At 40.4% G+C, this 27,662-nt stretch overlaps 1 protein-coding gene across 12 annotated transcripts in view; it reads right to left on the bottom strand.

Annotated features, from left to right (window-relative positions):
- The window catches only part of ZMIZ1 (zinc finger MIZ-type containing 1), a 474,637-nt gene that overhangs the window by 221,651 nt on the left and 225,324 nt on the right, over positions 1-27,662 (bottom strand). Inside the window, exon 1 of one of the 12 annotated variants that reach the window (XM_075130788.1) lies at positions 13,241-13,262. The exons of the other annotated variants lie outside the window; for them this stretch is intronic. The gene's annotated coding sequence lies outside the window, so the exon portion shown is untranslated. Of the gene's footprint in view, positions 1-13,240; positions 13,263-27,662 lie in introns of those variants that run through there. 12 annotated transcript variants of the gene reach the window in all.

The raw sequence follows: 27,662 nt of genomic DNA, 5'->3' as shown, positions 1-27,662 counted from the left end.
GCAATAGGGCTTTTATCTTCTCTAACCCCCCCATCCCCAGACATTGAAGGGCAGTGGTGCTCATGCATCTTCATGGCACAGATATGCTTGATAAGGTTCCTCATTCTGTACAAGCAAGCAATACACAGGCCTACTACCATCGTGAGTAGGCAAAATGGATAGCCACAGGAATAGCGGAAATTGTTGCGGTTCCTTTTTGGTGTCAAAGGGGGTGGGGTGGAGAGAGAGAGAGCTGTACAAAATCCCATTTAAGTCTAATTTCCTTTTCACTATGCCTATGGACTTGACATTAATGTCAGAAGGAATTACACACAAGTGTGCAGATAGAGCCCCTAAGAGCACAAGGAAACTCCCAACAAGTATGAACTTTTCAGTGTACTTGGCCAAACAATGACTGGCTCAGGCATTTTTAAAAGAAAGTGCTTTCATATGCGAGATTCCACTGTGCGTGACAATATATGAGGGCACTTCATCAAACTGGGAATACCAGCCCATGAAGCCATTGCATATTCTGAGGTTACAGGTCACATCACCAGGTGTCTATTGAAATAATAATGCATTTCACCATACAGATACTTCTTTGTATATAGAGCAGAAATTACCATAGTGTAGATGATTTGTATTGTGCAGCAATTTTGAAAAGGGGACTGCTCTCTAGAAGGAACTGAGAAATAAATTTCATTTGTGACCTCCACCACATAAGAATTCATTCTAAGAAATTTAACTAATTCCACTAGTAAGGTACAGATAACACATGTATCACTACTAACACGTCCTGTCCTACATATTCTCTAATCTGATCTAATAACACAAAGTATAGACAGATATTAGTGTTAATGAGCCAACAAAGAAACTCCCAAATTCAAGATGTAGAATTATAGTGAAAAACAGGATATCTGGTAAATAAATTTCACAGCCAACCCTGTTTCTAGAAGTCTGGACAATTCCATAGCAGCAGATTTCCGGTCACTGCAGCTGCATAAAATTCTGCCTCATGGTCAGGTCTAGAATTCAGCACTTTTTGTTCCAAGCGGACAGAAGATCTCTGCTAGCTATAATTATATTAGAACTTGTAACTTCTGTAACCTGCATCATGTGACCATGTGAACAGATATGAGATGACATGCAGCAAAAGACTAGTGTAGACACTGACTAGACAAAAGCATTAAAAAGCCCCCAGGTATTCAGAAGCATTGTGATAGGGAGTCTACCCTACACAAGCTTGATGGGGTACATTAGGACAATTAACATATAGGCATTCCTGGAGGAAAGCCAGAGAACGCTAGGGCCTAATTTGCTGATGAAGTCCAGCTGGGGGAGCAGCTGGGCCAAGTTTATAAAGCTAGGAAGCTGGCAACAGACAGAGGCTGCAGGGAAGTAGGCTGCAGTCACTCCCTGGCAGAAGGGACATGTGTTGCAGCTAGAGCAGTGATTCTCAACTCTGGTCCACCGCTTGTTCAGGGAAAGCCCCTGGCGGGACGGACCAGTTTGTTTACCTCCCACTGGCCGCAGTTTGCCGATCCAGGCCAATGGGGGCTGCAGAAAGCAGCGTGGGCCGAAGGATGGGCTGGTCGCCTTTCCCGCAGCCCCCATTGGCCTGGTGAACCGCGATCAGTGGGAGCTGTGATCGGCCAAACCTGCGGACGCGGCCGGTAAACAAACCAGCCCGGCGCGTCAGGGGCTTTCTCTGAACAAGCGATGGACCAGAGTTGAGAACCACTGGGCTAGAGAGAGTAGTCAACAGTTACTCCCTGGGAAGAGGGATATTGAGTTAGTACATCCAGAGAAGTGGGGGAACCAGACACAGTAGGAAAGAATCCCAGGAAGGAGCACCAACGGCTGAGGCAAGCAGACCGAACATGCCGGGTACAGCATCCCTGGACTGGAAGTAGTGGGCAAGCCAGGATTCCCCTACCAGCCACCGGGAAAGTGGCACCATCAGGACAATGCTGAAGAAGACTGCCCGAGACTGTACAGAAGGACTTTGGGTAACACGCGGAAGGGGATACCATGTAGTGGCCAGACTGGAGGGCCAAGTCACAAAGAGGAGGCTGCAGTTCCTGGAGCAAGAGGGGCCGCAGGATGAGACAGGATGGGTGAAGACATTACCAGAGGAAGGATGCCTCTACGATGCCTAGTAGAGCTAATATCCAGGACAGCCAGGAGGAGGTGCAACCTGCAGTGAGTGGCCCCTGTCACAAGCATTAATTGTACAAATGCCAAGTTGGGTCTTGAGCAAAAACTGACACAATGGAAGGTTTCAGAGTAACAGCCGTGTTAGTCTGTATTTGCAAAAAGAAGAGGAGGACTTGTGGCACCTTAGAGACTAACAAATTTATTTGAGCATAAGCTTTCGTGAGCTACAGCTCACTTCATCGGATGCATACTGTGGAAAATACAGAGGATGTTTTTATACACACAAACCATGAAAAAATGGGTGTTTATCACTACAAAAGGTTTTCTCTCCCCCCACCCCACTCTCCTGCTGGTAAGAGATGGAAGAGATCACCAATCCCCAATTAGTCACGTATCCTTTCTTCAGGAGATGGCACAACCACCACTGTTCACCACCACCATCTCCATTGCCCCTGAAAGCCTCAGAATTCTAATTCAGAGGTTCTCAGACTGTGGTCCACGGACCAGCTCCATTCAGGTGGTCCATGGATAGCTCTAAGGTGTGCACCTGGGTAGCTGCACATGAAAGAACGAAGGGCCACCCACCTAATTAGTGGAGCTGCGCAGGCGTGGCTCCACTAATTAGGTGCTTGGACCCTGGAGAAGATGCACATGTAAGGTGAGGTGGTGGTCTTGGGGGGAATAGGGGGTGAGAAGAGGGGGTGGGGGGAATTTGGGACATGCAGGGCTGCGGTGGCCAGAGAAAGAGGTGACTTTCCCCAGCTCCAGGGCTGCGGCTGCTGAGGAGAGATGGCCCTCCCTCCCAGCCTCAGCTCTGTGGTTACTGTGGTGGGGGAGAGACCCCCCTCCTTGCCAGCCCCAGCTCGGGGGCTGCCGCATAGGGGGAGAGAGGGCACATTCATGGCATTAGAAAGGTAAGACTACTATATTAAAATATGAGTTATGGGCTTTTATTTGTAGAACAAAAAATGTTCATCATTATAAATTAATCTGTTAAACTCATATTGCACATGCACATGATGTCTGGAATAAAGTAGTCTGGGTCCAGATGGCAGTTTCTTTTCCTCTTCCCTCTACCCCTCCTTTCATAGGGTTTTCTTTTCTTTTCTTTCAAAATGCTCATTATGGCATGACACGGCACAACAGGGCTCAAAACGCTGAACACTTCTTTTTTTGTTCTGAACTGCAACACTCCACACTCCAGAGGTCAGCTTTATAGCCTTCACATTTTTCTGAACCCCTGCTTGATTAGACACACACTGGAGTGAGTAACATGCATACAAAGTTGGCAGTGCTGTAGGCATTAGTAGGTGCAGCATCTTATTCTTTGAAACAATACACAGTTCTACCAAATGTAATAACAAGGATACGCCTTTGAATTAGAACTATCTGTACAAACACAACATCGGATATACTTTGTACATAGACATATGTAACTGGCCTGTAGTGCCCCCTGCTGACCTAGTGTAGCACTGCAGACACTCCCTCAGTTTCGCTTCTCTCAGGGCCCCTGTATAACTCCAGACGGTCCAAAAGGAAGTGAGACAAAATTCCCCCACTGGGGTTCTACATAATTAAACACAAATTACTTTGAAAACTGACTCTCTGCTCTTGGATGCAGAGGTTGCACAGCCTTCCTTCTTGGGGCCTGGGGTCTCTGCCAGCTCCTCTCCCTTAGGAGAGTTTCTCTCTCTTTGAGCACCTGGCTACAACTGAGCCCTGATGGGCTTTTATCAGGCCCACATACTCATTATGCATTTAACTGCTTAGATAGGTTTGTTCTCCTTAAATTAGATCACCGTGGGTCCAGACTCCCTTGAAAGGGGCTAGTAACCCCATGACACATATACACCACATTTTCATACTGATAAAACTCCTTCGGGGACATGCCGTTGGCAATTCCTAACCACGTCATCGGTAACAAGTTCTCTTTTCTTCTCTTTTTGCTCCCTGGAAGGGCTGCTCATTTTTCACCGTGCAACATGCTTATTTCTGCCATTAAATAAAAACACCGTGCATAGTGTTTATTTCTGCCAGTAACCAGCAGAGCTGAAATTCTGTGATATTTAAACCAGTTCTAGTAGCCACCGTGAACCAGGCCTATAAGGAGTTACCCAGTTCCTGCCTATCACATGGCTGGGTTATCAAAGAAAAGAGAAGACTGGAGCAAAGGAGGCATATAAAAAGGGGATGGTCTTACTTCTGCCAGCTGGCTGAAGAGGGGTCTCAGATGGCTAGTACGCAGTAGTTAGAGTTGATTTGTTCTAGTTTTGCAATGTGTTTTTGGATATAAAACAAGCCCTGAGGAAAAGTATGAAGTAACCTGTAGCTGAGATTTTTATTTTTCCTTTCCCACCAGCTGATGCTGCCTTTGAGTCAGGCAGAATTCAAAACTAAGGTCAGTTCCTCCATCAAGCCACAGTGTACTCTCCTGACTGGCCTATGAATGAATGACCCTCCACCATGCTGGCGCCCTCCTCACTCCCTTGGCACAGCTCTGGAATGAGGAGATCTGCACTGTTTCACCCTTTCCTGGGTACTATATTCTTCCTATCAGCTGGCTGCGGGGTGGGCAGGACAGCTCCATCTTCCTCTTTTGGAGGGAGAGTTTCCCCCCGCCCCCCAAGGTGGTGATGTTAGGTGAAGATTTCTGGTGGTTTCTATTTCTCCCTCTAACACTCCTAGCAAGAAAGAGAAAGGACACTGCAGTTCCAAATGAATCACGATGTTTTGTCCAATGCTAAACTTCCAATTTGGCTTCATACAGAAGTCAGAAGCAAAACAGAGATTCTCTCTTTGACCAACAGTCTGCTTGACCAGCACAAGATCAAGCACAATGCACTCAGTTCACAGGTCTCATGCAGTGTAGACCACTGCATATTTGACAGAGGCCTTTGAGACTAGGCCAGGAAGGCAAAACCTAGGAACTTTCCACTTTGCCCCAAGTCTAACTCTAAATAGCTTCAACTTTAAGATTAGAAAATGTCCATGAAAAGTCATTATATGGCTGGAATGGAGTTGCAGAAATATTAATATTTAACAGGAATATTAATTTACTGCCCATTTCAGAAATCATGGTACAATCCTGTTTTACATTTAGTTTGGCCAGCATCCTGTGAGCATTCACTTGCAGGACAATGAAATAGACCGGACTTTATTTTGGGCCTAAGGATATTGTGTCAAGACATATGGAAGAAAAGTTATCACATAGCAGTTCAGAATCACAAGGAAAGGGCAGCAGTATCATGGTACAATTATTTTATCTCACAGAACAAACAATGATAAAGTCGTTGATCTCTCTTCTAGTTCTAACTCTTAAACTTCTAATTTCACCTTTCAATCTCTAGGCAAGCAGACATATTGTAGGCAGTAAGACAATACGTACAGCGTAGATTTTCGTGAATCTCTTCCGTTCACCAGCCAATGTCATGGCCATTTGCAAATAGCAAATGGCTGAGAGATCAAAACAACAAACCACAAACTGAACTTCAGCTGCAGACAACTAAAAATATATATTTTTAAAGGGAGGTTGTAGGAACGAAACAGAACACACTAGCTGCTAGCACAGTTCTTTCACCTTGCCATCAATATTAGGGGAGATATAAGCAAATGGAAGGTCTATGGTATAGTAAGTGACAACAGGCCAACTCTTCTAAACAGTGCTGTGAAAAAACATACCTTCTATTTTAAATCACCGTTAATTCAAAGGTGGGACACTTCTCTCCTTTTTAAATGATACTGAGTAAATCTGGCTGACATTTTTTGATTGTTCAAAAGTGTGTTGAAATTTGTCCTGGAAAAATTAGCATATTTTTCAACTTTTTAAAAAAATTTCAATTATTTTTTTTATTAAATGTTCACCATTTTTGACCGGCTCAACTACTGAGCTTGACTATTGTATGTGGGGATTTCATATTCAAGATTTATGACAACAACATTAATGTTTATTTTTATGTATCGAGCCCAAGCACTTTACCAGGACTTTTGGGGGAGGAAACAGAAGAAGAGGCACTGTTTTACAAATAAAATTAACAACGCAGTCTTATGCTTTTCAAAGGCTAGGAACAAATGCTCATTCCTCACGTGCTAGGTTCCTAAAGTTGGGGATGATTCTCATTGTATATGCTTAATTACAAAGTCCTCCTAATGCCAACAACAAGAATTCAATTGGTTGTGTGCTATTTCCTAAATCTTCGCTACAGTATATAGGAGTCGGCCTCTCAGAATATCATAACCATTATCCCTTTCCCTTAGCAGTTTTAAATTCCATATATAACTTGTTTAAAATGATAGAAAAGGTCAGCTTACATTACTTGTACTTCAAGTTTCCCCAAACTTCCATATCACTTTAGTAAGCACTTTTATAATACCAATCCCTGTGCTGCAGCTCAAGGAATAACTCATGGATGACATCCAAACTAGTGTTATGAAATGAACACATGCAAATCCCTGTGATCATGCTGAGAAGCAAAGTTGTACAAAGCTTTCTGATTTGGATCAGAAAAACACCTCGTCCTTTTAGTGTTTTCAGCATAAGTTCTGAGCCCAGTTGGGGCTCAACCAACTGAGTTTAGACTTGAAATGTCGGTTTTGGTTTAAAAAAAATAAATCTGGATGGACGAGTAGGGAACACATATAGATATTTGTAAGAACAAATACAAACATTACAAGGTTGAACACCCAACTGTAATAGCATTTTGGTAGTGTCCAAAAGGCTGAAGTTTACTAAAATGATACTGACCAGAATTTTTTCATTGTCCACAATGAATGAAATGCATAAAATGAAGCAACAGAAATGGTTTAAATATATTAGGGCCATGATTGTACACACTGTTCTGCCTGTGCCAAGCAGCTTGCAGAACGGCCTAAATTTTTGCAAATCATCCAACATGTAAATAACATGAACTAAATTTTAAAGAATGTATGATAAATATATTTTTATATTGCCAACATCCCAATTTTTAAAATCTGGGAAAAAAGTATAATACATTTGGATTTTTTTAAACACTAATTTAACAAACTATGTTCAGAAATTCATGGAGAAATATATAATCCGCAAACCCAGTTTACCATTGGCAATGACCTGGTAGGCCCCTTTATGGATTCAGTGAATGATAAGGAAGAAAGAAATTATGATGGTATCCGGAAGGGAGCCTCTTACAACACTTACTGGCAAGGAAAATATCAGAGTTGGAAGGTCATATAAATTGCTAGACAAGATCTGTCAAAAAGACAAACTACCCAGCAATTTTAGCCTATTGACTAGAGCTGTCCATGTCGACATAACGTTAACATATATTCCAACCCCATCACAAAAAAAGCTGTGTAGTGGGAAGAGAAGCTTCATCCACTCTCTTCATATAGAACAGACCTGCTTGTAAGGAGTGGCTTAAGGAAATATTTTCTCCTTAACCATTTGATTTCCCCCGGCCCCCCTAAAATTTAAAGTTGTAAATGGAGATTTATTACTGAGGTAAAAGCATCCAAGCTGAGTTCTTTTACCACTGCAGGCTCAGCTGGGGCTTCCAATATGGATTCCTGTAAGTGTAGATGGCAATTTTTAAAAAATTAAAAATAAAATATTTAATAATATGAAGCACTGCATTTTGTTGCCAAGACATTAAATAATTTTTCAACATTTTAAATTTATTTGCAATGTATTTGTCAAATACACACACAGTGTAAAATGCAACAATGGACCTATAATTGGCACCTCCATAATATACTGCTATGTTGCTGATGTCTCTACTGATTCGCAACGGATGCTATTTGATGGTTTTACTTATACTTTATTAACCAACTGCAAATCTGTCCAGATTGTAACCGTCCTTCACCTGCACACAGATTGCCCTAGTCCTCCATTGCCCAATTCCATTTTATTACTTTTTGTCACATCTTCCCCCATGCCTTGTTTGGATCAGTATTTGGAGGAGAGGCCTCCAGGAAGGGCTAAAAGGAGTAGTGTTAGTGTAAATTTAGTAAGTCAGATTCTTCCCTGGGAATCAAAATACTAAACAAGCTCCCCAGGGGGACTGTAAGGGGGACTGTGATGCGAGGGTGGTTTTGGAGCATGTGGATGTGTGGTGTGGTCTTTTTTTTTTTTTTTTTTTTTGAGACAAGGCCTCTCCACTCAGGAATTCATTGATCCAACAGAGCCAGTCAGTTGACCTTCAAGAGGGGGTGGAGTCCTGACTCACAGAATTCAACAGCAAAACTCCCATTGATATCAGTGGGATCAGCACTTCACCTATGCCATACAGCCCATCCTGAGTGAACAGTTTTCCTAATGGTGTACGGTAGGACGCATTTTAATCTTTACAACTTGATTTTAGTGTGACCAACTACAAATAATACAAAATTAATAATGAGATTTCAAACCAAAGACTTTCAGTTTATGAAAAAAAAACAGGTTGAAAACCATTACTCAGAACTATGGAACTTGTAAGTTAAAAATTAAAAAAGCAGCACTCGCACAGGCGCAATTTCCCCTTAACCCCATAAACTGCTATCCCCAAGCTCATAAATCTTTTCTGATGCTTGAAAACATCAACTACCCCATCTGGTTAGCTACTCTTTCATGAGCCAGACCTTACGGCTGTAAATGTACACAAGTTACTCTATAGCTGCCAACTATAGCAGTTTCTCATACCTTCTTCTGAAGCTTCTACTATTGCCCACTGTCAGACAAGTTACTACACTAGATGCACCACTGGCCTAATTCAATACGGCAATTCCTACCATTTTTCTCAACCTTCTGACCTTGCAACGTGTGACACAAGCAACTGAAACGTGTGGCAAATGACTGAACTGTGGATCACTTGGCTTTTGTAACATGTCTGCCATAAGTGGCAGGTAACAGATTTTTAATGGTAAAACCTGCCTTAAAGATTGTTTCTCTCACTCACTGACTCTCTCATGCACCAGATATTTTTTTCCCCCTTAAGTAAACTGAGAAAATGGAAATTCCATCATGGGATAATTATAAGGACCCCTGTCCTGGACAGTCAGCAGGGTTTGAACTCTGGATCTTCAGATTTCCAGAACAGATCTCTACCACTTAAGCTAGTGATAGAGCAACATTTCACCCAACATACCCGAACCGACAAAAACAACATTTCCACGGATAATAATCAACATTTACAGATAAGCAAAGTGAGAAAAATGATGCTTAAAAACTTATTTTAAGGAAATTTATTTTGTATATTTTCACATGTGGTATTGACAAATTGTCTTTTAATGGTTACAAACGTTTAACTTTTTATATATCAATGTTAAATAACTATTATCTGATCTCCAGCCCTCTAAAGTTCCTGCACACATCTCTGGAAAGGGTATCAGTGGGTTTGTGATGATGGAGATGACACTGACTTAGGAGTCTACATTACCTAATTTATACCTAAAACCATTTCTGTGAATATTTGTTGAGGGGAAAAAAATGAATCCACTTCAGCTGTGTTTGTTTTACGTTAATGTTACAGCCAACAATTGTTCAATAGCATATATTAAAGGAATTTTAGAGGGTATTAAACTCCCATCTCTTGGAAAAGGCAAATTTCTGGTACATGAGTCAGGCACCATATTAAATGCTGCTTTTCATAGATCAGGAGCACTACGCTGTCTAAAATCCAGACTGAGTAGCCATATCTACACTAGAGAAATTTCTAAGGACTTTCCACCAATGCTAATATCCATTCAGTTGCACCAGTGGTAGTCTTAGCAAAAAGGGATCTCTGGCTACCAAAGACACTTTATCAACTACTGTGTCGTGTTCTTCTCTCTCTCCGATGTGGAATAAAAAAAATACATGAAGCCCGTCTATACTAGGGCTGCTAATGAGGTTAACCCCAGTGGAGATGAACAGATATTGGTGATCATACAAAATTGTGACAACATGGCCTGCAAGGCTTCACTTATGTGACCCAATTTAAACCTCATTCTTACCCAGGTCCAGTACAGACAACTCAGTAGCACGTCTCGAGAAAGTTGATTTGACTGAGTTTATATCACTGAACGGAAATGTTGTTTAGGAGGAAAAGCCCTATGGCTTAAAGCTTCTAAGCAAAATAATTTTTTAAAAAATCTTTATATTCTACCATATACATACATAGCACGGTAAAGAAAGCAAAACTGACTGATTCCAAAAACTAAACAACAAGGCTTCACATGGCTCAGTTTTAAAGATATCATACAAGACAACAACAAATAGGTTGGGCTTTACACTGATTCTTTCTTACAGAAAAGAAATAACAAAGGTATTTAAAATTAAACAGGACATTCACAATTAATCTGTTTTTTAATTAACTTGCTCTGCTGCTGTAAGTGATTCTGAATTTACTCTCATTCCTTTGAAAATTCCAAGTGCTATTTCTGACCTGTGATTTACTGTTGCCATACATCTTTATAAGCAGTGCTTTAGTTTAAGTGGCAGTTGCATATTAATTACAAAGTTAATTATGTGCTGTGTAATCATGCTGCAATTCATTAGTTTACTGTACAGTGTGAAAGTATAATGCTAAACAGAAGACCTGTTGCAAGGTATTTCAGTCATTTACATTTCCATATCAAATATTCAAACTATTAACTAGAAAAAAACCTGTTCATTCCTGAGGAATCCTTCACACAAATTATCAGCCTGACTCTGCTAACACTTACGCATGTAACTTCTGTCATGGAAGAAGTTACTCACATGTGTGAAAGTTCACAGGACTGGGACCTACATCTGAAATCAGTGAGTTTACTTCCTTGCTGTACAGAAGATCAACGGCCAAAATTTTCATTAAGTGATAAGTGATTTTAAGTGCCCAGGTTGAGATGCGTGAGACGGGTCTGATTCTCAGAGGATGGGTGGTCAGGTCGTTCTGAAAAATCAGGCTCCTTCAATACCTAAAAATCACCGGCCACATTTGAAAATATAGGTCACAGTCTTTTGCCATTCTCAGTTGTTGACTTTTTGCATATAGTATTCACCACTAGAAACTTTATTAGTGGGCCTGCCTGGAATGTACTAACAATTAGAATTGACTTTTGCAATGGTCTCTAATAGGTCTCTCACCACAGATCTATGTTTGCCAATAGAAATATTGAATACAAAAGTAAACAAAATGTATTTAAGAAAAAGATAATGATTTCTGGGTGAAAAATTAACTATGTACAATGCCATAAAGCTCCCTCTCTCTTCTCCCCACTTTCATTATCCCTGGAACTATCTAACTCAACCTAATCACTCGCCGCAGAAAAATTAATTTTTACAAAATTACTCTTAGTCACAAAGAGTTCTTCTTCAGCTTTGAACATTCCCCTCCCCCCCAAAGCTAACCCAATATTTCCTATTCTTCGTCAAGGAGTGCTGTTTTCCAGGACTAACTATCATAAGTTTTAATCTTTTTCTTTTCCACAAGCTATAACTGCTTTGCAAAATGATGCTCTTTATGTGGCATTTAAAAGCAAACATCAGTAAGAGTATCTCTTCCTGAAAAACCCACCATAAAATCCACAATAAAAAGCAGCTCTGACTCTTTTTAGTAAACCATCACTTAGTGTAAGACTACAGTCAGAAAAATCACTCTATAAGAAAGTGACATTCTTAGATCACCTATCTGCTCTCTGTATGTTTGAGCGATCGGTGCCTACTTTACTAACAACAAATAAATTAAAAGCAATTTTTACTAGTATTAGCCCTGCAGAATCAAAACACCTAGTGAGTGAGCTGGATTCTATTCTGGCTCCGGCATCAGGAACAGAATTGTCAGCCAACCTTTGATTGCAGAATCTTTATTACCAATTACTATATTCGAAGTCCAAAGGAAAGTCAGCTTGATAATCAGATCCAAGTTTAAGTTTGCAGCACTGGAAGTTACAAAAAGTGCTTTTTCTCTTTTGAACTGAACAAGTTTCATTTTTATCACTGAAAAAGGATAGAGATCCTGCACTGTTTTTTATAGAGGAATTGTGACATTTAAATTTAGACTGTAAAGTGTTTTCTATCTTCAAATTGTTATTGTTTGATGGGGGAAGTTACAACTGGGATCGAAATATACATATATAAATATACACTATATATGTGTGTGTATATGTATCTCAATTAGTCGCTGCCAACACAAAACACATAATTGATTTCTTATTTCTACTTGGGATCTATGCAAAAGTGTTTTAGATGATTTTTTTTCAGACATTAGTGAACATGGATGTACGCAACCCAGGAAATACTTTTTAAAAATTGTTAATTTCAAGCTCTTTTAGAAAAAGGAAACAATAAGTGTTTTGGGCAATACAGAAGAAAAAAGACAAATCTGTACAGACATTCATTTCACTTTCACAGTTGAATGAAATATCAAAATAGCTAAGAAAAATGAAAATATGGGACAGTCTCTCATTTAGAAACAGCCACAGAAGTTTCAGATTTATATATGAAGTAGGTATATTGCTGAACTGCTTAATATAATTCTGGTATATAAACAGCTGGTTTACAGATACTACATATTCACAGCTGCCTTCGGTTTGTATTTTGGATCAGATACCTGCTGCATAGTCATAGAGGGCACATGATGTGGGAAGGCATATATCTAAATTTTTAATAGAGAACCCAACAGTGTGTGACCTAATGATATGATGCATGAAGACACCTCCAAAGAATACCAAAAACAAAAACACAGCTTTTAAATGATCTAAATGGTCTATGACAGGAGATATATTAGTTCCCTATCTTGCAAAAGATGAAAGTAAATGGATGAAGTCTGGGGTGTTCAAACAAGTCTAGGGGAGCTAGGTGAATTTCAGGGGGATTCGGGTGTCTAACTCCCTTAGGCTTCTTTGAAAATCCTGCCCCTATTTTTGTCTGAAAGTGACAAATTTTCGTTAATGAATATTTCTCCCTACCTTTGTAAGAAGCAAGTTTATAAGAACTCTAGAGAGGCTGATGAAAATTATTTCACAAAAAGCACCTCATGAGAAGTTATGTGGGACAACTCAAGAAACTTTTATATTCATCACAGCTTTTCTTTTGGACATTATAATCTGTAGCAAGATGCTATCTCTTAGCAAACCCCAATAGTGACATTCCAATCTGAGGCAAATTGAAATAAAGTTTCAAACTGTTTCCATGTACCAACTTCAGCTGTAGTTAAGGTGTCCTTCCACACACGTAGCAAGTTGATCTATAAAACCAAAAAGAGATTATACTCTAAAAGAAGAATCCCAATATATTTCTACTTAAATTATTTTATTAAGAAACACACATCTAAAGAAGCCTCAATTCTAATACCTCTGTAGCCATAGCTTCCTACGTACTCGGGTTCTTAAACTGTACAAAGCACTGTGACATCTGAGCATATAAACGTTTCAAAAACATCTAAGTAATTTAGGACCCTACGGGCTTGTCTACACTTACAACGCTGCAGCGCATCAGTGCGGCTGTGCTGTGTAGCACTTCATGAAGACGGGAGTCGGCATAGGTACTCCACCTCCACAAGAGGCAGTAGCTATGTCAACGGGCGAAGTCCTCGCTTCGACATAGCACTTTCTACACCATGGGTTAGGGCGGTATAACTACGTCGCATAGCAGTGTGGATTTTCCACACTCCTGAGCAATGTAGTTATACCAACAGAAGTTGGAACTGTAGACCAAGCCTAGGTGTTATTGACTTTTAGTGAGATTTAGGTGCCCAAGACCCATATTTTTAAAGATATTTAGGTGTTGCTGTGCTCAGACTTGCAATGCCTAACTGATTTAGGAGCCTAAAACTCATTTAAGTACCTAAGTGACTTTTGAAAATGGGAATTAGGCTCCTAAATCATCTTTCTGCTTTCAAAATTTTTACCCATAGTTCACAAAGGAACTTGGGAAGCATTGCGACATTCATTCAGTAGAATTAGCTCTACCAAAATAAAAATTAATAGAATAAAATTTCTGAAAGAAAAGGATCCTAAAGGAGCTGAAAGAAAAGGAGCCTGATCCTTGGTTTTCAGTTCAAGAGAACTAAACCTCAAACCTGAAAATTCCTGTTTACAATTACAGAAATATTTCTATTTTAAATATAAATGAGCAAAATTCTATTTGCCCACTAGTAAAATGTAAGTACTATTTATTGCCAATTGTCATCATGGTAAGGGGCTGGTGACTAGACTTTGTTCTAGAGGTGCTAAGTTTTACAAGGCACATACACACATACACAAGATCATCATATATTATAGGGTGAGAAGAATCTGTCCAGCAGTTAGGATGCTACGCCAAGGATTTGGGAGACAGAGCTCCGTTCCCAACTCTGCCTTTCTTTGTGACCTAGGGCACATCTATACAGTGAAGCAATGGGCACTACAGTCATGTGATTTGTAAAGTCCACTAAAAGTTCCCCAGAACACTTTGGACTAGGGAACTTTTTGTATGCACCAGCAGGGTCTATGTGAACCAATTACTGCACACCACAGTGTCCTTTAGAAATCAAACCCTCATCGTGTGCATTGCCACACTATGCAGACATGCCTTCAGTCTTCCTGTGCCTCAGTTTCCCATCTATAGAATGAGGATAATAGCACCTTCCTACCTCACATGGGTGTTATAAGAGTAAATACATCAAAGATTGAGTATCAAAGACAGATACTACAGTAATGAGGGGAATCTGTTAAAAATAGATACAAAGTTGAATGACAAAAATTCATTTCAACAGAATTTCCTACAAGTAGGTTGTTAGCCGAGAGTGCCACCTATACATTTGTGTAGTCCCTTATGCTTTATTAATTACCTTTAATTACACAAAAATTGAAGGCACACAGATTATTCAGGCCCTTTGCCCCTATCAAGGAGGTGATTCTAGTACAAAATTCCAAAGAGCACAAAAAACACTGAAGTTTGGGCATAACCATTAAGACATTCTGTTTTTGCCAGACTATACTCTGAACAGCGGACAGTACTGCTGATTTACAACTCTAAAAGTAAACAGAATTGCAAATCTCTCACACAAATCTTCCTTATCACCCAACTAGGGATGTGCAGGCATGTAATGAATTCCCTGGAATAGACAGATCACCACCTCCTCTCACCTTCCCGAACACAACACTTGCGCTTCTAATTTGCTGGCGGATTGCTGCTTAGCTGTCCTTCTGTGTCTGTTATGCTCAAACGGTTTACAGCTCATTCAAAGGAAGTCTAATATATACCAACTGCTGTTTACAAAGCAATCTTTAGCTCTGTGCTGATTACCAACCACTGGGCAATCAAGATGATACACTCTTTTACTTAATTATTGGCATCTGGATGAGCAGCATTATTGTTAAACAAGAAAGGGCTCTGTTGTTTAGCAGTTCCCAGTGAATCTGAAATGTTAAGATATGTTATTAAAGGACTTATTTCCACTAATGAAACTCTAAAACCAATTTTCCCCTTCAATCATTTTTAATGTTAACTAGAGTTAGGCCCAAACCACAAATCTGGATCTGATTGCCTCAGAATTGAACAGTTTGTGTCCATTTCTGATATTGAACACGTGAGCTGCTGCAACTTAATTTCTGTCCACTGTGCATCTAGTTTTTATTCGCATTCAGGTAGCTGTTGCAATGCAAAACTAGAAGGAAGATGCAGTACCTGCTGCATGGAACTTAAAATCTAAATTATACAGCTGGAATTGTTCAGACAATATGCAGTATATGGAGAACTGGCAACATCATATTCCAAACAAGAGAAGCACATTTCTTATCAATTTAGGAAGTCACCCCTTTTATGATGTGATTTTATGTTGAAATTATTTTTGGCTAACACTGCTGCATTAATCCCCCCGTCAAAGCCTTCTCCATAGGCCTGACTTTTCCTAAGCTCTTCCCATCATGCTTGGTAGCTCCTAGGGTTTCTTCCCTCTTGAGCTCACTTTTCCCAGAGATCTACTGCCACCAGCCTTACATAAAAGGTGGAGTCTAATAAGCCACTTCTACCTCAATTTAATTAACCTGTAGCCTACTACAGAGCTCCCTCACCCGCTAAGAAGGTGATGTAATAGGAGAAACATTTCACTCTCAAAACGTGCGAGTGCCCTCTAGTGAGAGTCCCCAAAGAGGATATCAGACCCTCCACTTGTTTCAGCTGAATGTGTATGAAAGTGGCAGTGGTCTGCTCTATTGGGTATGCAATTATTATAATATTGTCCCATAACGCACCATCAAGCATGGAAAAGCATTACCAATCATCAGTGGACTCTATAGATAGTACTGATAGCTCAGAAAATTGGCACTAATATCTTTTGTCTGGCTAAAGAAACCACAAAACTAATGCAAAGTTAAAAAGAGTCAACATGGACCCATTTTACTGCTGCATAAGGGCTACTTGCTGAGCAATGTTGGAAGCCTAGGCTCAGGATGTATATAGAAACACAGGGCATAGACCTGGAAGGCATCTCCTGGGTCAGTGAAACCAGTCTCCTGGGATCATAAGCAACTGCATCATACAATCCCATTCATAAATTTATCACACTCCATCTCAAAACTAGTTAGGTGGTTTATACACACTATTCCTATTGGAAGGCTCCTCCAGAACCTCACTCCTGTCGTGGTTTATATTGGTTAATATTAGGCTTGACAGAATTTGATTTTTTAAAATAATTTTGATGGATAATATCAATGTTTACTTATAAGCCTTTTTTATTTTTATGAATTAAAATTTTCTCAGTTGTGGGAAATTATTTGGAGGGAGGAAGAGTCAGACAATGACAGTATACATTCAAAAAGTTAAAGCTTTGTAACCATTAAAACACAAACTGTCAACATCATATGTCAACATTTTAGCCATAATTATACCATAGTAAGTTCTCAAGCAGAATTTTTCTTACTTTGCTTACCTATAAACTATGTTTATCATCAATGGAAATACTTTTTCATTGGTTTTTGTGTGCATGGGAAATGGACATTTATCGACATTTACCAATAAAAATCTAATCCTTCCAAGCATAGTTAATGGGATGCAGTACTGGTTAATACAAGTAAAAGTTTAATGAGACATGTGCACAAACTGGTACACTTCTTCTCTTCATATGAGGCATTTTGTAATGCTCAACTGTAATCTATCAACATACCCGATCGTGTTGTGCAGGAAAGTTAAACTATTATTGTGTGAACAGATGCAGATAACACACTAAGCAAGTAAAATGTGGTGTATGACTGCCAAATAGGTAAACTGAGAAATTCCATGTCTTACTGATTCAGGCTCCAAAACTGCGATCCATCTATTTATAAATATTTATAATATTATATAAATATAATATTTATTATTATTAATATCCATCTATAATATTTATTCACTTACTGTAATCATGAATCTTGTAGTATGCCTGGCACTGCTTGCAGCTGATACCTCAGGGTACTATTCTAACTTACTGTAGATCTTTTTCGTCAGCTCGTAATGGCAGTACTTTCTAGACTAAATAGCATCCATATCCACCCTCGTTAGTAATATATAAATAAAAATATATGAATATTTTAAACTAAGAACTTGGATGGATTGGGGAGTGTGTTTATCTGTTTGGACTGAGATCTAGAAGAAACACATGAAAAAAAAAATTATCTAATGGCCACTAATAAACATGGTTTGAGCATTGGCCTGTTAAACCTAGGGTTGTGAGTTCAATCCTTGAGGGGGACCATTTAGGGATATGGGGCAAAAATTGGGATTGGCCCTGCTTTGAGCAGGGGGTTGGACTGGATGATCTCCTGAGATCCCTTCCAACCCTGATAGTCTATGATTCTATAACCGTACTCTGGGAATGGCAGTTACACCATTTGCACAAAGGAGCAATACAAGCCATTATACACTGACAGTCTTTATGCTCTACATTTTGTGGGAAGGTGTGGGGTGCCAGGGAAAGCTGAATTACAGCAAGCTGTCCATTGAAGAACATGGAATAACTCACACATGTAAGTGGTGGGTGTTGAATCATTGGATGGCTAACAGAATCTCACAGGCGGTTGTGCAACTGTATACATGGTGCTGGCCAGAAAGTTTCTGTGCAAATGATTTTCATACAGAAAGCGCATTATCTGCAAAATCAAAATATTCCAAAGGAAATATTCAAGTTTTCCTTGGAAAAATGTCCCCAGCTCCACATCTCCTCGGCAGCCCACCTGGACTTCCAGGCTGCCTGGCTCCAAAACAGCCCACTGGATGGACCAACTTGGAGCCATGGCTCTCAGTGCTCCCAACTCCTTAATATCCCGAAAGTCTTTGGAGCCCCAGCTCCCAAGTTCCCCAAGCTCCCTAGCTCAGGAGCCTTGGAGACATTTTGATGTTGTTTTGGCTTTTTCTAAACAAAACTGCAGAATTCCTGTTTTGTAGAAATTTTCAAATTTTTGGTTTTGTGTTTTGTTTTGGATATTTTTTTTTCTTTTTTTTAATTTTTGAATTTCCCATGTAACAGGAATTCCAGTTTCTGTCCAGGTCTAGGTGTAAACCACTTCTCACGAAGCTGTTGTGACGCAAACTATCAACTGGATATTTACTGGACTGACTGAAAGGAAGGCATCCAGAAACCATTGTCACTGTCAAAATAGCAAAATTAGGCAAGTCCCCAACACACTGAATACCTTCTAAAAAGTGTAAAAAATAGCTAAACCTGTTTTTCTGAAAATCTCCTTTTCAAAGGGAAGGATGGGACATTTTGATCTTTAGATGGGACATTTTGCATCAAGCTCTCACCAAACATGAATGTTCATTAACGTGTAACTATCTTACAACAGGAGGGCTTATGACAGGAAAAGTTGACAATTTTGAATTATAACTATGGAGTAAACCAGCGGTTCTCAAACTGTGGGTCACAACCCCATTTTAATGGGCTCACCAGGGCTGGCTCAGACTTGTTGGGGCCTGGGGTTGGGACTGAAGCCAAAACCCAAGGGCTTCAGCCTGGGTGGCGGGGCTCAGGTTACAGGCCCCCTGCCTGGGGCTGAAGCCCTTGGGCTTTGGCTTTGGGCTGCCCCCACCCCAGGACGATGAGGCTCGGGCTTTGGCCCTGCCACCCGGGCAGCTGGGCTCAGGCTTCGGTCCTCCTCCTGGAGTCATGAAATAATTTTTTTTTGTCAGAAGGGGGTCACGGTGCAATGAAGTTTGAGAACCTCTGGAATAAACAAAACAAAGTCTTTACAGCTGAAGGAGAAAATGCTTTCCTGTATTGCATACATTCATGCCCTATTTGTGTTATGTATTTCCTAGGCTGGGTATCAGAATAAATGTATTCAATTGATGGCTCATGGGATCTTAATGGGAGATGGAGGCTTTCACTTCTAGGTCAACAGTTCAAATGCAGTCTAAGTCAGCAGTGACCAAACATTGTTACCATCTGCCTGTTCAGTGGCCTATATGAGATGAGTTGGGTTGATGGCCTCTGTTCTGTTCTTAGTGGGCCGGAATCCATGTCACAGAAACCACCATCACAAGTGGCCCTAACTGGGAGTTGCAGCAGAGAGGTCATGGACTGAACGAGTGCAAAGGTTGAATGCACGGATTAAGGATGCAGGCTGTGACGCATGGCTAGAAAGAGTTAAACAGCTTGCAGGCTGAATGACCCAAAGTCCACTTTTAAAGTCATGTTAGAAAGGTATGTGAATGATAATTAGGGCCATTCATGTTAAATAGGCTAGAACTTTGAAATGCAAACCTATATTGTTAGAAGTAATACTAATTGTGTGTATCTTAGATGCTACCCATAAACAGACAGTTCCTGTCTCTCACTATAACTATTGATTCAGAGATCAAAAGGGAATATTAACATTTAGTTGAATCATGGGTAAAATAATGTCACTGTCTATATGTCTCTTTAAAGTTTGTAATAGACTACCTAATGGATAAATTGCCCTATATTAATGTGTGTAACTAATTACTGGTGGTGTTTAGAAAGCAAAAGGTTACATCAAAAGCCTATTGTTTAACAAGGACTGTGTGGTCAAGTGGATGCTAGTACACTGTATAAAAAGACCCTTGGGTCCTCATCCTGTTCATCTCAGATCTGCTTAAACTTCATCAGGGGAAGTTTGAGTCGCAAGACTGAGGTCCCAGTTACGCTGGTACACCCTGAATATGATATTTGGACATTGGACTATAACCTATTAACTCAAAGGAACTCTTTACAACTAAAAGCTCACCATCTCTGCTATGAATCTGAACCTCAATGGATTGAACTCATGTCTGTATGTATAATGATCTTTAAACCATATTCTCGCTCTGTTGTTTTTTAATAAATTTTAGTTTAGTTAATAAGAATTGGCTGTAGCGTATATTTGGGTAAGATCTGAAACATTCATTAACCTGGGAGATAATGTGTCTGATCCTTTGGGATTGGTAGAACCTTTTCTTTTCTATGATGAAATAAGATTTTCAGAAATCATATTTGACTTAGGTAGCTCACGAAAGCTTATGCTCAAATAAACTGGTTAGTCTCTAAGGTGCCACAAGTACTCCTTTTCTTTTTAAGGGAACTGTGTTGCTTGGACTTCTGAATAACCAGTGAGGTGATAAAGAAGCTGTTTTATGCTGGCTTGGTGAATCTAAGTATTGGAATATCCACCAGCCTTTTGGAGTTTATCTGCCCCATTATTTGCAGTTCACCCTGACTGACATAGCTGGCCCCCACTAGGACCCCAGTCACACAGGCCCTTTAGATCAGGGTTAAGGTACTTGGGTCCTTGTTCTCTGGATAAAGAGCATTTCAGTCTCCTGAGCTTACAGTGACATGCCTATCACAAGAACGGAAGTCATATAAAAATGGAAACAATCGAATAAAGGAAGTGTATAATTTAATTTAAATTTAGCCATTCAATAGGTACCCATTTCCTTTGTAACCAGCTGGGGGTATATGTATATGTAGGCCGATTTTGTGTCTTACAAAACCACATCATTAAATATCAATACCATGCCTCAGATTTCATCCAGCTTGAAGGACAGAGGAATGATGCTACAGACATGTTAACATGGCCACAGCCATACCACAACCACTACAAACCAAAGCCACTAGGGTTTTATGTAGTAGGCACTGAAAGTCACAAACACAGCTAAGATTTAAATAGTCAGTCTTGGAAGGACTGGTAGTGAAAATACTAAATATTGAGCCAAAACTATTTGTCAACCTCCTTGTAAAATTTACCATAAATTGCTGCTTATTGAAGTTTCACTTAACAAAACTACACATAAGGCTAGGGGGCTGTATTCCCTCAGGAAATAAAGAAAAACTAATTATATTTTCTCTATCTGTACTTGAAGCCTGTAATTCACTTCCTGGAAAATGACAGCCTTTCAAAGATTTGCACTGTCTTTGGCGTGGCAGCAGATGGATGAGTGCATATGCTGCAAGAAAGAGGAGGAGCCAACAAAGGGAGTCAGAAGAGGTCCTCACAAACAATGGAAAATTATTTTAGCCATCAAGTTTTAATCTCCAATTAACTTCTGTTTCAAGACAGGCTGTGGAGAAACAGCTATGGATAGTTCAGATCCTTTAGAGTGGTGGGAGGAGGTATTGTTTCATATTCTCTGTGTGTATATAAAGTCTGCTGCAGTTTCCACGGTATGCATCCGATGAAGTGAGCTGTAGCTCACGAAAGCTCATGCTCAAATAAATTGGTTAGTCTCTAAGATGCCACAAGTACTCCTTTTCTTTTTGCGAATACAGACTAACACGGCTGTTACTCTGAAATCTAAAAAGAGAGTGGGTCAGTCCAAGGATGTAGGTAAATCACTAACTTTTTAATGTCCTGCCCACGTAAGTACCAACCAAAGTGTAGGTGTGTCTTGTTCACAACACATATTGGAGGCCAGATCACTCCTCCCCTTCAGCCTTTGAGTCACTTACTGTGCAATTCTTCCTTACCTCACTGAGTGAGCAATTCCTTTCCCAGTGAGTCTCATTCACCTACTGTAGCACTGGGGCTGCCAATTTTGGTTGGATGTATTCCTGGAGGTCTCATCACACCACATAATCTTTAATTAAAGATTAATCTTTCATTCCTGGAGACTCCAGGCCAATCCTGGAGGGTTGGCAACCCTATATGGTACCATCTGTCCTGCAGCATCACCCTAGTTAATTAAGATTTCCTAATTGCCAGGAATGCAGTGTAGTTTCATGATAGGACATGATACTGGAAGACAGAAGACCTGGGTCCTGTTCCCAGGTCTGCCACTTACTGGCAAATCACTTCACCTCTCCACCCTTATGTTTCCCCTCCCACCCTTTGTTTTACCTAGACAGACTATAAATTCTTTGGGCTCAGGACTGTCTCTTGCTAGGCCTTTGAACAGTGCTTAGCACAATGAGACCCTGATCTTAACTGAGGCCACGAGGCACTAATATAATATGAACAATAATGTTATCTGTACACCATCTCTCCGTTGTTAGGTCACAGCATAACCTAAATTGATGCCCATAATTCATTGAAATTACTAGGGTAAAGAGAATTGTGAAAATCTCTGCATCTTTAGCAACCACCCCCAAAAGCCTGTCTATGGTGCATTCAGCACTCTAATACTTACCTTACACTGAGCTAAGCAGCCCCTCTAAGATTGCCAGCTCTCATTCTGTGATGAACCCAGCATGCGCGATTGCTGGTGACAACACATCAAACTGGGAGCGCCTCCGAGTAATGAGTCAGCCGTTTTCAATCTGGGCAATACAGCATAATAGTGAACACAAATGAACCCCTCCGAATAAGGGACCGTGTTTCAGCAGGGGACTATGGCGCCTGAAATTGTCATCAGTGCTGTGCACACTGGAACATTATACTGAAGTAGGAGACAATGAACCTAGTGAGACCGGCTGTCACCGAACCTAGGGGGAAAAAAAGTAATTTTATGGGAGTGTGTTGAATTGCCTCACTTAGCTTGGCTATTGGGAAATATTCCATATGTACTGCTAAAGGTGAGGATATTCAATTTCCAGGCCACCTTTAGAAATAAGAGACACACTTCTACCCTTTAAAATTGCTCCCAGGAAGCTAGCCCTTTTTACAATGCTCATCACTCATTACACAAAGTTATGATTTTCTGTCCTCTAGTAACAGTACCATGTAGCCCCTTGCTAAATCACCAGGAAACACACAGTATTAAGAGTTATGTTTAAATGTTCAGCTATTTAAACATCTTTGCTGTTTTAGTAAAGCAAAAGAAACCAAAAACTGTACACCTAACTAAGGTCCCACATAGACAAGTGCATCATCAGCTGAATATAATCCAGATACAGACCCATTATCACACCCCTAAAGACACACAAAGCTGCTGCAGGTAAGTCTATCAAGTCATTTTATTGTAGTCTGCTTTTGTATTTACTGGGAGTTAGCTCACTGAGGAGCCAATACTGTGGTGCCAAACCAAGCAGAACATGTGAATTGCTGAAGACACAAGTGAATTCTGGAGCCTTAGCTAGCTGGTCATTTGTATACTGGCAAGGTGGGAGACCTCTGATAGACAAGGTCCAATCTACGCTACACAATCAACTGTGTTTGCAGCTTGCAGCATGTTAGACTGAACTGTGTCCTCCAAACTGTGCTAAAGTCTTCTAGTCTAAGAGACAATCTATTTGACCACAGCACATTACATTTGCTGACCTCCCACCAGTAAAATGCCTAATGTGATGAACTAGGAGATAACTGCATTATTCTTATGAATATAATTGGTGGTTCTGTTTTCCTGTATCAATTTGCCTGCCTGAGTGCACAAAGTTTAATCAAAGGAGACTGTAAAGGGGTTGTAAGAATGGAGCAGGAAAAGTGAAACAATGACAGATAAAAACAGCCTCAGGTACACAACTGCAAAACAACTGAGGGAACAATGGGGCTATCCCAGTGGCTGAGACCCTAAAGATCAAAGGATCTTGACCAGATAAAAGGTAGTCCTGGCAGAAAAAAAGGGGGAGGAGGAGTGGTCAGCATTCCATGAGGCTGACAGAGCTGGGGTAGAGGCAGGAGCGGTAGGCAGGCAGGCTGTCTAAGCAGGACCTAAGCATCTAGGCCAGGAGAAGCTAAAAGGCTGGGTAAGGTCCATGAGGTTACATCTTTTTTTGTGTTGAAGCCATGTCTCTCACTACTGTAGTCCTACGGGTAACATTAAACAATACTGTCTGGGAAGTCTATGTAATCCCTGTATATTTTGCACTAGGCCAAAGAGAAGTTACCAGTACAGTTCAAACACCAGTCGGAACTACTTAAGTAGGCCTTGTTGGTACTTAGACTGCAAACTTAGCATCTTCTGTGCCTAGTGGCACAAGACCATTTTCCCCACAGTGGTCTGTCCACAGCAAGATGTCTGACTCCATCATCAGTTCTCTCGATGACAGCAGCATCCTTTCAGATTGTCCTGTGATAGGTCAGTCTTTGTCCTCCATGCCTTCTCTTTCCTTTAGGTGGAATCCAATCTAAGATGTACCTTGTGCTTCTGTGACAGGCTAGCCTGATGACATGGCCAAATGACCGTAGCCATTCCTTTCTAATTATTGAATCCACAGTTTGCTAACCCATGCAGGGCAGCACTTCCACAGTGGTTACATAATCTCTCCAATACGTTTCCAAGATTTGAACACTTGTGGAACGCATTCAGCTTTCTGTTGTGTACTTCCACCTTCTGCCACATTTCTGAGAGAGACAATAGTATTTTAAGGACAATAATCATTTTAGTGTGTGGATGTATCTTCTTAAGCTTCCAGGCGTTTGACAAATGGAAAAACTATCCACTGCCTTCACTTTTTTAGTGAGCTGGCCTTTAGCAGATATTGTACTTCCAAGACAAACAAAGTCATCAACTCTTTGGTACTCTTCTCCATCATTTACACATACACCAATGTAAACAACATTCTCTCCTATCTCCATGGCTTTGGTCTTCTGCACATTGATTTAAAGTCTCACTTTAGCAGCTTCTGCCTTTATGCTCCTGAAGAGTCTTTTCATTCCATCCAATTTGGTATCCAGTATGACTATATCATCTGACAAATCCAAGTCTCACAGCTTATCTCTTGCCTGAATACCACCAGTGTCCTTGGCAGCAGCCATTGCTCTTCTCATCACAGTCTATGACAATACCGAAGAGAAGTGGGGACAGTATGCAATCTTGCCGTATGCCAATAACAATCTTAAACCATTCGGTGTCTCCATTCTGTATTGATGTAGCACACAGACTCATTGTACGAAGCTTTTATCAAATTAACCATATTTGCTGGAATTCCTTAGTGTCTCAGGATCTTCCAAGGTGCTTCTCTGAGGACAGTATCACTTGCTTTTCTAAAACCAAGGAAAAACATCTTCTGCTGGTATTCTAAGCCTTTCTCAATAAGTCATCTCCAGATAAAAATCTGGTCTCAACATGACCTACCAGAGTGAAATCCAGCCTGCTCTTCTCTGAGTATCAGAGTACCATCACCAGCAGTTTTCATCCTATTAAAAATGATCATGCAAAACACATTTACTGGAAGAGATAAGAATGTCATCCCTTTCCAGTTATCACAAATAAGATGGTCCTCCCTCCTCTTAAGAAATTTTGCGGATAACACCTCTTTTCCAATCTTTAGGAGAAATCGCCTTCTCCCAAAACAGTCCATACAACCTGCACGTGTAATTCACCATCACTTCCTCTCTAAGTTTTAACATTATAGCATCTCTCTTAGCACAGCCTGGTGCTTTAACATTCGTCAGTCAGTTTATGGCCTCAGTTACTTCCTCAAAGGTGATTACTTCTAGAGATAAAGGCAAGTCCTCTATTTCTACACATCTCTCACAAAGTGCGTTAGTGGTTCTGACTGGTTGAGCAGAGTCTGGAAATATTCCATCCATTGGGCTCTCTGTCCTTCCTCTGCAACACAAAGTGTGCCATCTTGTGCATTCACAGTGCCACAATGGTTTGAGAACTATGACCTCTGTTGTTTAGAAACTAGAAAAACCTTTTTAGAACTCCCTCTCTTCTATGTCTCCTCAGCTTCTCCTGCTTTATTTTCCATCCATTCTTTCTTATTTCTTCTGGCTCATCTTTTAAGTTCCATGGCTTTGTCTGCAATATTCTTGTTGCAGAATAGCTCTTTTACTGCTCTCTCATCCTTTTTGAATTCTCTTTTTTAATTTTTGCCTCTCTTCACCAAGCCTCCATATATTTGGTTGGAGACATTCTTCTTTCTTAGAAGCCCCACTGTGGTCCTGGCTGCATCCACACTCGCTTCTTTCTTCTTTTTCTTCTTTGTCCTCCATCAGTGTCTAACTCTTCAGATCCATTGTTAAGTTTCAGCTTGAAATGTGCCTTAACTGCTGGATCTACTAACTTCATAGTATCATACAAACCCTCCCCACCTTGCGTGGTGTTACCTTCCTTTGTTTTATTTGGATTAACCCAGTAAGAAGATGGTAGTCACTTCCAACACCGGCAGTCTTACACACCCTGGGATCCAACAGTGAACTTCTCCAGTGCCTATTAATGGCAACATGAGCGGTTTCTGGATAAAACCATCATGTTTATGACCATCAGTTTATGACTTTCCTTGTGTGGAAATAATGTACCACCAAAGCAAAGACTGCACAGGCCAAAGAGTTCAACAAAACATTATCCATTGGCAGCCTGCCCTGGGTTGCCATATCTGCCCATAATGCGTCCATACTGCCAGTATTATAATGACTAACCCTGTGCATTTAGATCTCCCATGAGGTTAACAATGCCAAATTACTGATCTTGCCAAGGATGCTCTGCAATCTTTCATAGACATAATCTTTGACCTGTTCAGCGCTTTCATTTGTTGGTGGATAACACTAAATCACCGTTCCTTTTTCATGGTTTGTCACAAGAATTTATCTGATGGGTCCCAGCATGTTGTAACCCATGTGCTGCTCTAAGAGTGAGTGAACTGCAGAATTCTATCCCAGAAACACCTGTGGGGGTAAACTTGATGAGACCCTGCGAAGGGAGAGCAGTACAGCTAACCCAGTAATTGTCACACACACACACCCATGCAATTTAGTCCAGTATCATGTCTCAGTAGTGACCAGAACCACAAACATCAGAGGCAGGTGTAAGAAACCTTGTAGTGGATAATACTAGAATAAGTAGAATAAGCTTCAGGGAGGCTGGGCAGAAACTATCACTGAGAGAATGGCCTAAACCATATGATTTTACATAAACTCACATGTTTCAAAAATCCTCCCTAATGTAACTGTACATGTCCATATTAATGTTAGTACCAAATCAGTTTCTGAATCCGGCTAAATTATTTGACTAATAATCTTGTGGCAATGAGTTCTATATGTTAATTATGCACTGTGTAAAAGTGTATTCTTTTATCAGTTTTAAATTATTTTGCCTTTCAGTTCATGAACTGTGCACCCTTCCTGTATTATGAGAGAGGGTAAGCAGGAGGGCCTGATTTACCTTCTTAGGTCATTCATTATTTTGTACACCTCTATCATATATCCCAGTCTTCCTATTCAAAACTAAACAGTCCCAATCTGCTATTTCTCTCAATTTATCACTAATCCTTTTCTACTACAACTTTTTGATGACCAGAACAGGACACTTTATTTCAGATGAGGATGTACCATTGTTTTAT

This window comes from Caretta caretta, chromosome 7, assembly GCF_965140235.1.
Source record: "Caretta caretta isolate rCarCar2 chromosome 7, rCarCar1.hap1, whole genome shotgun sequence".
NCBI lineage: Eukaryota > Metazoa > Chordata > Testudines > Cheloniidae > Caretta > Caretta caretta.
Note: the sequence above shows the minus strand (reverse complement) of the source record. Positions and strands in the feature narration are given on the sequence as shown.